This window comes from Cyprinodon tularosa, unplaced genomic scaffold, assembly GCF_016077235.1.
Source record: "Cyprinodon tularosa strain WSP-4 unplaced genomic scaffold, ASM1607723v1 ctg8, whole genome shotgun sequence".
NCBI classification, from domain to species: domain Eukaryota; kingdom Metazoa; phylum Chordata; class Actinopteri; order Cyprinodontiformes; family Cyprinodontidae; genus Cyprinodon; species Cyprinodon tularosa.
The window spans coordinates 1,396,100-1,409,129 of record NW_024039562.1 but is presented as its reverse complement, the minus strand read 5'-3'; the positions used below and the strand labels follow the sequence as shown (position 1 = coordinate 1,409,129).

The 13,030-nt window shown below is 38.5% G+C and overlaps 1 protein-coding gene across 3 annotated transcripts in view; it reads right to left on the bottom strand.

The window, feature by feature from the left end:
• zbtb46 (zinc finger and BTB domain containing 46) overlaps positions 1 to 11,813 on the bottom strand; it is a 93,152-nt gene extending 81,339 nt beyond the window's left edge. The window contains exon 1 of one of the 3 annotated variants that reach the window (XM_038271388.1): positions 11,567 to 11,813. The gene's annotated coding sequence lies outside the window, so the exon portion shown is untranslated. The remainder of the gene's footprint in view (positions 1 to 11,566) is intronic. The other 2 variants (XM_038271390.1, XM_038271389.1) reach the window with 2 other exon arrangements.
• Between the last annotated feature and the right edge of the window lie 1,217 nt (positions 11,814 to 13,030).

The window sequence follows — 13,030 nt, the reverse complement described above, 5'->3', positions numbered from 1 at the left end:
GGGTTAAAGTAGTTTATTATTTTTGCAATAAAACTTGAAACAAACTGCGCAGAGGACATTTGCATTGTCCAGCGTGGGTGGATGTCTTTAGGCTACTTGGTTCTCTGTGACTGACGAAGAAGAGACTTTGATCAGACAAATGCCCCACCTGGAATTTCAGGTTTCCATTAAGATCTAATTTTTTTGTCAGCTCAGTGCCTCCTCCACCTCTTCTCCAAAACTATTCTTCCACCATTTACTCTGACAGCATCACTTTGAATTAGCTTTGACGTTTGACTGTCACCTGTTGACTAACATTATCGACTGCCATGGCTCGCAGGCTTTTTGAGCTATTACTGCTTCACCCCTACCCTCCCTGCCAGTCATGGAGAGAACACACAAAAAACACAGGCAGAAAATGCACCCCTAACATGAGGGGAGTAGGTTCTACCCACTAAAGACAATTCCAAACTCAAACCCCATTTTGAAGAGGTCACAGTGTTCCACATTGTGATGCAATATCAGCTGCCATGTCCAAAACTACAAATCATCTACTACTACCCCCCTTTGTGACAGACGCCAGCGCACACATCAACACAACCTTAAGATAAAAGACAGGATGGAGCAGGAGGTGAAAGAAAAAGAGAAAGTAAAAGAGTGAATGGTGCAAAAGAGGCAGGCAGAATGACAGCGAGTGAAAAGAGGAAGAGTTGGGTGACAGAAAAAACGGAAAGAGGAGAGGACAAGAGGTAAAAAGCAAGTTCTCTGCTGCCTGTACACATTTACTGAGCAGAAGTAGAACAAGAAAACAGTGACAGATTTCTAGTCATATGCATGTGTGATTGAATGCATGTGTACCTGCGTGAGAAGGTGAGTATTTGTGTGTCTCCACACACAGTGCTGGAGAATGGAGCAGGAGGGCCGTTGGGGGATATTTGCCCCACGCAATCGAAAAGGGGATGTGAAGCTACTCACTTCTGTTTACACTTGGATCTAAACTTTTCAATAAAAGGAACTAAAGCTCCAAAAAAGGAGCTCCAAAAAACAACCAGTAACAAGATTATCATGGAAAACCTGCTTCATTTTCAGAAACTATTTTAAAAAAAGTGAAACTCTCTCTCTCTCTATCACTGTTTCTTTTTTCTAATTTACTACAGTAACATACACAGCCCACTAAGGTTGAAACAATTAATCGGATTAATCATATTAATCGTGATCAATCGATTATTGAAATAATCATAAGCTAATTTAGTAATCAATCAATCGTTAACAGGAGTATAGAGACTATAAAACATGTCTTTAGCTGACAGAGCAACCCACATAGAGCACTAATTATACACAGATTGAAAAAATATATAAATAAACATTTTTCATTTAAGATTTTAATATCTTTTCATCCATCAATATTCTCTATCAAGAACTCCTCAAATAGAAAAGTTTTAGTTTCTCCTGGTTTGATTTCGTAAAAAGCCTTCTTTAAGGAACAATTTGCTATCTGATTATTAATTGCTTAATTAAAAAAATAATTGACAGATAAATCGATTTGCAAAATAATAGTTAACTTTTTTGAGCAGCTAATAGCTTTAAGCCATACTCATTTGAATAAAATTTTGAAATATATCAGTGTGCAATAAATATATATATAAGTTTCACTTTGATGGAATGTGAATGTATTTTTTGCTGACTTTTTGTGAATGCAGAGTTCTTGAGATCCATGTGTACACTTGCAGTCAGTCTCCTGAAAGTTCTTAAAAGTTTCACAGGGGTGTTGACTGCATCAGATGTATGCTGTGGCATTAACAAGATGCATCAATGTGAGCCATAGGGTCAAGGGGAAGGATAAAAATGAGAAAGGGAGCAGCAAGAAGGTAAAAATTAGAGAGAAAAAAGGAGTAGAGGAAGGGTAAAATGAGAAATGGAGTAGGGGAGGCCACAGGAGGCACCTGGCCCACTTAGAGAGTAGGAGGGGGTGGTGAATAAGGAGAGGTGGAAGATTAAGGAGTAGGAGGGAAAAAAGAAAAGGAGGCGGAGGGTATGTATAAAGCAGAGGTAGAGGATGAGGAGGCCTGGAGAAAAATAAAAAAAGGAAGATGAGCAAAAGATTGGATGGAGGGGTGGAGCTGAATGAAAAGGTAAGAAGAGGAAAAAATGAATGGCAAAGGAGCATAAAAGATAGAATAATAGAAATGTGAAGAGACATAGAAAGAGACAGGGTGGGGGCTGGAAAAGAAAAGGTGGCCTTGTGACGCCGAGTAGGGAGGTGGTGTGTGTGTGAGCGGCAATAATTCGTGCTTCTCTGTGCGTGTGGGTGTCTGGAGTCATGACGAAAAGCTAACACCACTCCCAAAGTATGAATAACCGACCACAACAGGCCAACGTAAGTTCAGTCTCTTCTACCGGCACGCTTGAGCAGCCTGCCTGTACCACTAATATCCCACTAATACCACCCACAGTCCTCACTCCACCTCACATCAATGAATATTTCATGTCCTGATGGCACTTTTAAAGCAAAAAACTAATTAGCAAATCCAAGTTGATCTGGCATTAGTCATATCAGGCCAATTAAAAGCCCAGTCCTACTGTACATGTTAATGGCAGCGAAGTGGAATAATTGTATGTTGAGCAGGGGAGAGAATGTTAAACAGGCCTTGTTAGCAGCACTTTAGCACTCTAGCCTGAGTCCATGGTTGGATTACAAAACTCTACAAAGCCGAATAATTTTCACCGCACACACACATCTCTAAAAAAAAGAAAAAAGCGATCCATTAATTAGCATGCCACCATCATTTCCATGGGTCAGCTCTGATACTTATGGCTGGAGAAAGGACATAGTTCCAGGGAAAATTATGGTTTTATGCTTCAGTATCAATATTAAACAGAGATCCAAATATTGGCAGAGGCTGGCAGGTCAGACATCATGCACTGTTAAAGGGAGAAAGTCGTCCTCTGTTCCACTGCGAGTCTCTGCGGTCAGACAGTAGGTGATATTCGTGGCGTATTTGATTCGAGTAAAGGTGTGTGTTTGTGTTTCCTTCGCTCTGTGTGTGTGTTTAAGTAAAGCGGGCAGTTTAGATGGAGACAGACAGCGCTGACACACACAGACTAAACTGTGCTGCACAAAGGAGCGACAGAATAACAAGGGTTGGGGATCTTTTTGGAGGAAATTTCTGTTTCATCAACCCCCCCCACACATACACACCACCATGCCCATTTTTACCCCCACCTCCGCTTCCCCATTCTCGTTTCCTCACCTGATCTTTGATATGGAAATCTCTCAACAGCAAGAGCCCGAGGCCAGTTGACTCTTTCTAAAGACGTATTTGCTCAAAGACGTTCAATTTCCCATCAAATGCTCCCACTGTGTGCGAGAAAGACACATTTGCTCACCTGGAAAATAACAACTAACAACCTGGTACTGTCTGCAAAACCTCACATTTCAACCAAAGAGCTCAAACCTTCAAACTCTCAGCAGCTCATATAAAAGCCTAAAAGGCAGGTGACATTTGTCAGAGTGGAAAGCCATATTTCTGATGGAGATTTTTTATTTTTATTTTTAGAGTTCCTTCCCACTGGTTAACTTCTCTTTTCCTGTCAGGTAATTACACCACATTAAAAAACTCCTAACAAGCACGTCTCCAAATCTGAGTCAAATGGAGAGACATTTGAAAGAGTTTGAGGGCATAAAAACACTTAAAAATGATTGTAGAAATGAGATGAGAATACAGGGGAAAGAAAATATGTCTGAGAAGATTTAACTGTACAAGAAGTCAAATCTTTTGAACAGCAGTAAATGATCCCATGTCAGCTGGAGAGTGATGATATCATGTATGATTCAGATGGTGTGAATCATAGTTTTGCACCTTAGACCTTTCAAATATATATATGTATGACTAAATCTAATTGATAATACATAATATCCAAAACATTTTGGTTCTGCATAGAAAAAGATACATTTAAGCAGGTATTAAACATACCTGCTTTTTATCTGTCTGATGTTATATCCTGATTTTAAAAGTTCTGTCTTACCTTGAAATCATTATCTATAGAAATAAACACAAGAAAACATCGTTCAGAGAATGAAGTTAATGAAATAAATTGATTTTTCAATCACATTTTACCTTATCAAATGTGTCTGCACAAAGGAAGATTTTCTAAAACGTTACTTTTTCTCCTTTTCCTGTGTAAAAAACCAACATTTGCATCGGAGTGTAAAGCTTTTTATTTTGAAGGTTTTATAAAACATATATTTATATTTTCTCTTACTCGGTTCTCGTTATTAAAAACTATTTTGTTAAGCTGGGTACAAATACATCAGGTCATTTTCTTTCTTAAAAAAATCAAACAAGCTTTTGATTCTTGACAAAGTAATAGATCTTAACAGTCCTCCACAACCACAGGAAGTCACTTTACTCTGGTGTGCTTTCTGTTCATGTGTAGTTAGATCATGATAATTAAATTAACCTAAGAGCAATGCGTGTTTTCACCATTACTTTGTGAGACAAGGAGGTCTATGAATTAGACATATACTGTTCAAAACTGAACCTTAAAATCACTGGAAACATAATCAGAGGTGGATAGTTACTAGTTACATTGACTTAATTACATTTAGTTAAGTATTTTTTAGAAAAAAAATAACTTTTAGGAATAGATGCACTTTACTGTACTTTTATTTAGTAATGTTCTTGTTAAGAGTATCTCTACTCTTATTTGAGTAAATGTTCTTGTTATCGACCATGAGTAACGGAGATCAGGTGAAAACCCAGACAGTAGATAAGATGTTTGTCCTTTCCTAACATATATAAGTCAACTATTTTAAAGATTGGTTAAATAAATTTAGGCTGTGACATTTGATGCAAAAATGGTTTCTTCTGCACAAATTTGTTATCATGTTATTGATTTATATATTTTTTTTCACCTTTTATTGTATACTGTAGATATTTTACAAAGTACAATTTATACGCTTGAGTATACTAATGTTACTCTACCTTTGGTAAAATTGCTGGGTACCTTATACACCTCTAATTAATAATTAATTTCTCCTCTTATTCATAAATCTATTTCTCCCTGTTTACCATGTTTCAGACTCAGGGTGTGTTACCTGCCTTAGTATATGAGAGTTTCTAACCTGTGATCAGACCAAGATGCCTGTAAATTACACCAGTAAATACAGATTATTTATGGGAGTCAAATAGCTGTGTTTCCTTGCCACATAGCCTATGAATACATAATAAAAAGGAATTTTAACCAAGTTTCAAGGCATGAACTGAGGGAAGTTTACTTCAAGGTTTACTTTAAAATCCAGATATGAAAAGACAAAGCTACAAAAATAAGAAATGGTGCATGGTGAAAATGGCCAGCACCGATTTAGCAAATAATTGCAAGATTTGTGCAAAATAACTACTGTGATTACACTAATTGCTGCAGTTGCAAAAGGTGGAAAATTTGTAAGAATGGCTTGAAGATACTGTGCAACTGATGCCAATAGATAGCTTTACATTATGATGTGAAGATGGGATAGCAGTAGGAGAGAAAGCCCCCTGCTCCACATTCCAGAAGAAAAAAGAAAAGCACACACCCTGCAGTAAACACACAAAACCCACATCTGTTTTCTAAGGAATGTGCAATCTAAAATGTGTTTTGCAATATTGACAACTCAGGAAAAAAAAGGTAAAAAAAGAAACTAAAATGAAGTTTATATATATATATTTCTTTTTTCAACAATTCATTTTAGTGCTCAACACTGAAATGAAATGTTGGTTCTAGAATGAAAAAAAAATGAATGCAGCTTAAAATCATCATTTCTTACAAGAGGTGGTGGCATACTAAGAAAGAAACAGAAGGGAGCGGCATTAATATCATCACGCCTGTTATTTGTTATGGATGAGTACAAACATACAACACACACATACATAAAAAGCTATGAAATATTCATATGCATGTGAACAGGAAGGCAGGTTGATAGAGATTACATCTGTATATCCAGTCTGGAGGGGAGGAAGGGGGAAATTATCTTAAAGACTCACCTGCTCTCTCTGCTGGGAGGGAGGGGCATGTCAGATAGGTGAATAAACACACACATTCCCCAGAGCCCCTGTGTAACCCCATGGCGATTAGAAACACCTGTATTCAGTGCTGCACAATGAGCTATAGCAGCAGTTAAGCCTTGGGAGTTATTGAACGGGTGGGGGAGGGAGAGGGTTTAGACCCTGGGGGTTAACATGTGTCACAAAACAAATACCTGAAACACAACGGACAGACAGAGTTGTTGGGAAGCTCCAGAGGGATGCAGCGTGTCTCGTAAGACGAGTGTAAATGGTTCATTTTACAGAGTGTTAGTCAAACAGGTGTTCTCATTAACAAGTGAGCCATAAGGTTTGATCCAGAAGAGTGCGGACAGACACACGGAGGTGAACACAGGGTGTTTACCGAAACAAAAGCGTCTTTGTAGAGATTTTATCTGATTTCGTTGTTTTGTGGATTAGACGTGGTGTGCCAAAAATACAATACAATACAATTCAAACAAAATTTGATTTGTTTTCTATGATAAAAATCACTATTAAATACTATTTAGAGCAGTGAATTGTGTTTACAATAGTTTGATTGGGTTTCGCATAGTTTTTGTTCAACTATGGTTTTCTTTTTTTCATTTCTTCAAAACAGGCCGGATGTATAAAGTTAAATTAAATAACACAGTAAAACTCTATTTATCAATTGTTTGAACCATACTACATTTTGGTGTCTAGTAAAGATATTTATATATATTTGATACAGTTCTTAGATTCAATTTGTTTAAAAACCTGTATAACATTTTCTCACTGCACAGATATGCAATAAATTTTCTTAGTCTATCAAATAAAATCTAGTGAAATACATTAAATTCTGATTTGAAAAGATGTGAGGCTTTGACTTCATGGAGTGACTGAATTTAACTGTGCAGTGACAGCTCTGCAACCCCCAGGTTTGCGTGGCTGAAGGCCGACTAACCTGCAACCACACAGTTCAGTTTACGACCTGCATGGGATCACTGAGCACCACCTACACAAAACCCAGCTCACACAGTGAGAGGCAGGTGTCAAGCTTCAAACCTGTCAACTGATGAAACCAAGCCCCTCCGTCTCTTTTCACTAAGCGTCTTTCCTTCAACGTCACCACACCACCGCTGCTTCCCACAAACTTCACACCGTTTGTGTGGACAAAGTCCACCGTAACTATTTCCATCCACTCTCAACAAACAACACATTCAGCTTTGGCTTCAACGATACAAAAAGAGATCAAAGTGGCTAATATCACTAAATCAACTTCAAAAGTCCTTTCGTGGTGGATAAGGCAAGAGCAGAGCGCTTCTTGCTCTGAAACACCATGAACACACGTGCAGCTAATATTTTTTTCCCCTTTTTTTGGCCGTTCTCGCCCACACTCCTCCTCCACTCATCCTTGAAGCTGTTATCTTGGTGGGAGCTGCATATCTTCTTCGTGGAACACACAGATGGACGTGCAGACACAGATGCACACACATACACCACTGTTCTCCTCTAAGAGGACAGTAAAAAACAACCCCACCTGGGAGAGATACCTCTAAGGAATGGCAAAGTGTGTGTGTCTGTGTGTGTGTGTGTGTGTGTGTGTGTGGAGGGGGGGGTTAAAGAAAGAAACAAAGCACTTTGAAAGATGTTTGGTGACAGCGTGCCAAGAGAGTTTAGTTGTTCTAATACTATTTGGATTCTAAGCATTTAAAGCAGATAATTGAGCTTTATCCCGCTTATGACAACACGCACGTACATACACACCCTCAAAGGGGACTGCACGGGTAAAAAAGCCGATTGTAATTGAATAACAGAATAAAGGACTTTGGAGGGTTTATCATATCAAGTGCCAACCCTTAACTCAGTAGTTGGAAGGACAAAACAACCAGACAAATCCACAGAGGGCTAAGACAATTTGGAAAAATGGCTTGATGGTCTCCTAATCCCGGAGATCTAGTTAGCAACTGTCCAACAAAAGGAAAAGGCCTACATCTTACAGCCGTACACTGGTTACGGCTGCCAAAAGAGTGCATGTTAAATCTCTGAAGAGGAAAAAAAACAGTGCAGTGGAACAACCCAGACGCCTCAGAATAACTGGAAACCTATTTACAGAACAAGGAGGGGGAAACTTCCCAGGGTCTTATGCACAAATATACAAAGTATCTTAAAAATCCAAGAATAAATCAGTTCACCACAGTTTAAATAAATGTATATATGAAAGAGTTAGGGTTTAAAAATAGTGACACTAGAAATATGGTTTCTAATTCCCCTACTTCTGGAGTAAGACTTTAAGCTTTTCCTTCATTTATCACACTGTGTCTTTTCTGATTGGTCTATACACAGGGTCTATAATTTTCCAACAGACAGCTATCCCCACCTATGAAGGATATTTTTCTTTTTTTTCTTTTTGACCAGGCTTACAGCCAAAAGGAGCATATAACAAGAGACAATGGCCCGATCAGAGAAAATTGCCTTTAGTCTAAACTGGAAATAGAAGAAATGTAAAAGTCAGAAAGGAATAGACACCTCATCAATGAAGGACATGTATTTTGTCAGCATTATATGATTCATGGGATAACCAGGGTGGATGACAGGTTTTTCTGATGTTTGTTGAACAATTTGAAGGCAAAAAGGTAGAGCTATGTGTTTAAAAAAAAGTGCTAACAGTGATAGTTTTGTCTATTCTGACTAAATAAAAAAGTAAAATATTGGTTGTCTGTAGTGCAGTTAAGACATTACAGGTTAAGGGTTAAGATACCAAGTTGTTTTGTTGCTTTTACACCACTATAACCATTTGACACAATTTACTCATATCTCTGTATCTTAGGATTATATATATATATATATATATATATATATATATATATATATATATATATATATATATATATATATATATATATATATATATATATATATATTTATTTATTTATTTTTTTTTTTTTTTTTTTTATCACGTGGCCATGTACAAATAAATTGCTGAAAGAGTACTTGGTAACTTAAGACATCCCATTAGGTTTTCCACAACAAGTTTGCAGGTTCCAGTGTAGTAGTCAAATAAAAAAAATTTTACCAACCAAATACAAGGAATATCTTAAAATAAACCAAATAAAGAAGCTGTTAACGAGAAAGTCTTATTCACCAAAGGTTATCATCATCGTTTTAAAAGTTACTGTATGATACAGTGATGTTTTGAATATAGGAACACAGCTGGGTATTAAGGTAAGGATTTCCTACAAAAGCCAGTCACTAAATTTGGGCCTAAATATAAAACCTGCTAATTCCTTTAATGACATCAGAAAATAAATATTACATGAGCTCAGCACTTGACCTTATTAGATATATTGGTGGAGGAGTGAGTTTTGGATGATTTTACTGTATATTCCCAAGTTGATGAACCGTCAGAGCTCCATCTTCTGTGTTTAAGCCCAAGTTCGACTCAATAATCACTGATGGTGATTGATGAATCTAAGGTTTGTATGGCACTGACTTCCATATAACAGGTAGGTTTGGTCTTAGCACAAGTTGCGTGTCTAGCGATCATCTTGGAATGGATCTAAAAAGCATTTCCTGTTTTTAAACCCTTCCTTTTCACATTTTAGCTTCAATGCTTTAGATGAATTTATTGTTGCTCCACTGACCAATCATTTACAGCTGTTCTGAGGTGCGTCTCAGAGCAGCTTGTTTTCCAGGTCACAGAGCTTAACGCTCCACGCTGTTCCGCCATTTTTGCAGTTCGATAGCAGAGATACGATAGCCTAGCATCCCAGAAACCAGGGGGCCATGTAATGAATTGTGTGGGTTAAAACACCCAAGAACGGAGCATTTCAACTTGCCCACCTGTAGCTTTCACCCCGTTGAGCTTGGACAACAAAACTGCTCTGAGAAATAAAAAAGTTCACGACCTTGTTTAGGTGCTCCACGGGTAACTATTGTGACATTATTTAAATAAATAAAACAAAATGACAGATAATAGAGAAACTGAACTGATAGAAAGATTGGACTCTAAATGTATGAATATTGTATTCTATCTAAACTGAATATCCACTAATCCATCCAATAATCCACCAATGTTCCTGAATTCCATGCAGTTTCACATACATTCAAATGTCTGTATTCTAAGACAATTAATACTCTTTGCAGAGGGAATTTAATAAAAGATAATAACAACAGAGTAAACAAATTCATATCAGTTTTGTAGCCTTCTTGTGACGCCACCAAGCATTCGTCTGTGAGAAAACGTATTTTTAGGAGCAAATATATCTTTTGATTAACTACCAATTTTCAACATAACAATCAAACAAAACAAAAAAAGGAAATGTTTGTAACTGCTTTTATAAAAAAAACAAAAAACAAACTATTTCCTTTAAAAAAAAAAAAAAAAACATAGTGATAACATCCAACCTAACTATAGTGACTTTAATCTCCGTTAAAAAGCTGGTAACCTAGGTAGACTAAACCTGAGCATCCACCTGGCTGTTGTTAGGTGACAGCCAGGCGCACTCTGACGTCCACATGCAGCTTTCCAAAGAAGTGGGCTTGTTCCCCCGGTGTCACATGGTAGAAAATGGAGGAAGACGGAACTGACCGGTTGAAGAGGACAGACACAACCAGGAGACGCTCAGAAAACATTAGACGCGTCTTTTTTAAATCTAATCTAGGATCAGATGATCATCATCCGCTCTAACACTTATTTAAAATAATCTATAGTAATATCAAAAAATGCGCGAGGGCGCTATATCTGTGAAGTAAATTCCCCCCTTTTTATTTCTGTGTCTTATCTGATGGCTTTGGCGTTGACGCAGCAAAACAAAATGAGAAATTCCCCCTTTTTGAGGTTAATCGCGGTGAAAAATGAGGGGAGGGTTCAACCCCCTCCTCAGTGCGCTTTCATTCTGAATCCCCCCCAGACGTCAACAAAGTGCATCAGTCGTTTTCCCTCCGTGGCACAATCACGATCATGTGTCCACGACAAGTTTGTGCACCCCCCTCCTTCTCAGCCAAAGTGGAAATCAAAAGTTTCTAAAGATACCAAACTGCTGCCACTACAATTAACACATTAAATAGATCCACTGATATAAAACTTACATGTAAACATCCATTTAATTTAAATTATGTTATTTTTCATTCAGTTTAATAGACGTTTGTATCAAAGTAGACGTAAGCGGATCATTGGAAAGCATGACAGCTTGTCCAGAATATGGAGACGCGCAGCAGGCGGCTGGCTGTCACGCATAGAACAGGTAGGCGTTCTGCTCCATCGCATACAGATATTCACCCCAGCTCTTAATTAACACGGTGCCAATGGAAACACGCAACAAAAACATAAAGAATAGCCACAGTAGTCAAGAGTTGTATTGTGTCATGCCTTCAACCTGTGCGCAGCGGCAGCAGCCAACTATCAGCTGTGGACGCGGTGGCGGCGTAAGGCAGGAAACTAATTGTTGACATAACAGGAGGAAGGGAAAATATATATATATGTATCCACGGCTCCTGGAGGAAATCTCCAGACTCTGGTGATGTCCTGCTTCGAGTGGTGGTTATAGGGAGGAAGTCAGACATACCTGTTACCCCATGGGGTCTGGGGTGGCCGCCGTGTCGGTCCTTCGGAGTCCAATCTGCTGTGACAGCCCGAGGGAAGGAAGCTGGGGATGTCCAATGCGCCGGGTGCCGTCCCTCCTCTCCTCTGTGCGCTTTTTCTTAAGTGTTATTCCCCGATTTCTCCAACTCCCCTCTCCTCTTCCTCCACCAGCCCCTTGTTCTTTCTTTCTCTCTATCCCTCCCTTGCTTTTTCCGTGTCTTGGTATCAGGAGCCTCCCCCTCCTCTCCCTCCCCCTATATGCAGGTCTATCTCTCTCTTCCTCTCTCCCTCTGCCCCCCCTTTCACCAAACACATACACACATAGACACTTTCTCTTAGAGTCAGGAAATGAAACAACCTAAACCCCATACACTTTGTGTATCCAGGAATGGATATATCATTTTATATCAGATAAGAATCAGTCATTTTAGACAGAAAAATATGACAGCAGCAACCAGAAAAATAATAGAAATGACAATAATACTTTTAATAATAATAACTGAGTCTTGAGAGTATTTTCCAATTTCTGCATCTGTTGCCATAGGACTCCTTAATAACCAGATCTTTACCGTAAATTGCCCCCTCTAGTGGCAATAAATGGAGAATACATTCAATAGAAAAAAAAGCCCTGCTCTACAATGACAGTTGTTGGAAAACACCTCTCAGGGCCATGTGATTTGCAGCACATAAGGCTTTTTTGGGGTAATTCCATTTTTGCTTGACCTTGCTTTTATCTAGAGAGGGATTTTCATCATAGCGTGTGTTTTGTTTTTTAATTTGATGGGGGGATTTGAAAAAGACACAGTCTTTCATGACTCTTCACACTTCCTGATTATGCTCAATGAAAGGCTCCTCCCTCAATAATGGATCAGCATGGACATAAATTATCATATACTCAAGACATGGAAGGAAACAAGTCCTTATAATTCACTGCTCTAAAAAAAACCAAAGGGAAAACATAAATAACAAAATATAACTTTAATCAAATCAAACCTTTGGGAAATCAAACTGTCCACTAAGGAAGCAACACTGATTGACAAAAAACTTTGCTTGCTGTTGTAAAAAATGTATAGACAACAGCTGGAAATTAACAAAACACCCTCAATAAAGGAGTGACTCTGTAGGTGAGCATTACAGACCACTTCTCAGTACCTATGCTTTCTGGCTGATTTTTCGGTCACTTTTGAATGTTGGTGGTGCTTTCACACTCATGGTAACATGAGACAGACTCTACAACCCACATAAGTGGCTTAGGTAGTGCAGCTCGTCCAGAATGGAGCATCAATGTGAGATGTGGCAAGAAGGTTTGCTGTGTTCGTCAGCAAAGTGTCTGTAGGCTGGAGGGGCTACTAGGAGACAGGCCAGTACACCATGATACATGGAGGAGGCCATAGAAGGGCAACAACCCAGCAGCAGGACCAGTACTCCATTTTTGTGCAAGGAGGAA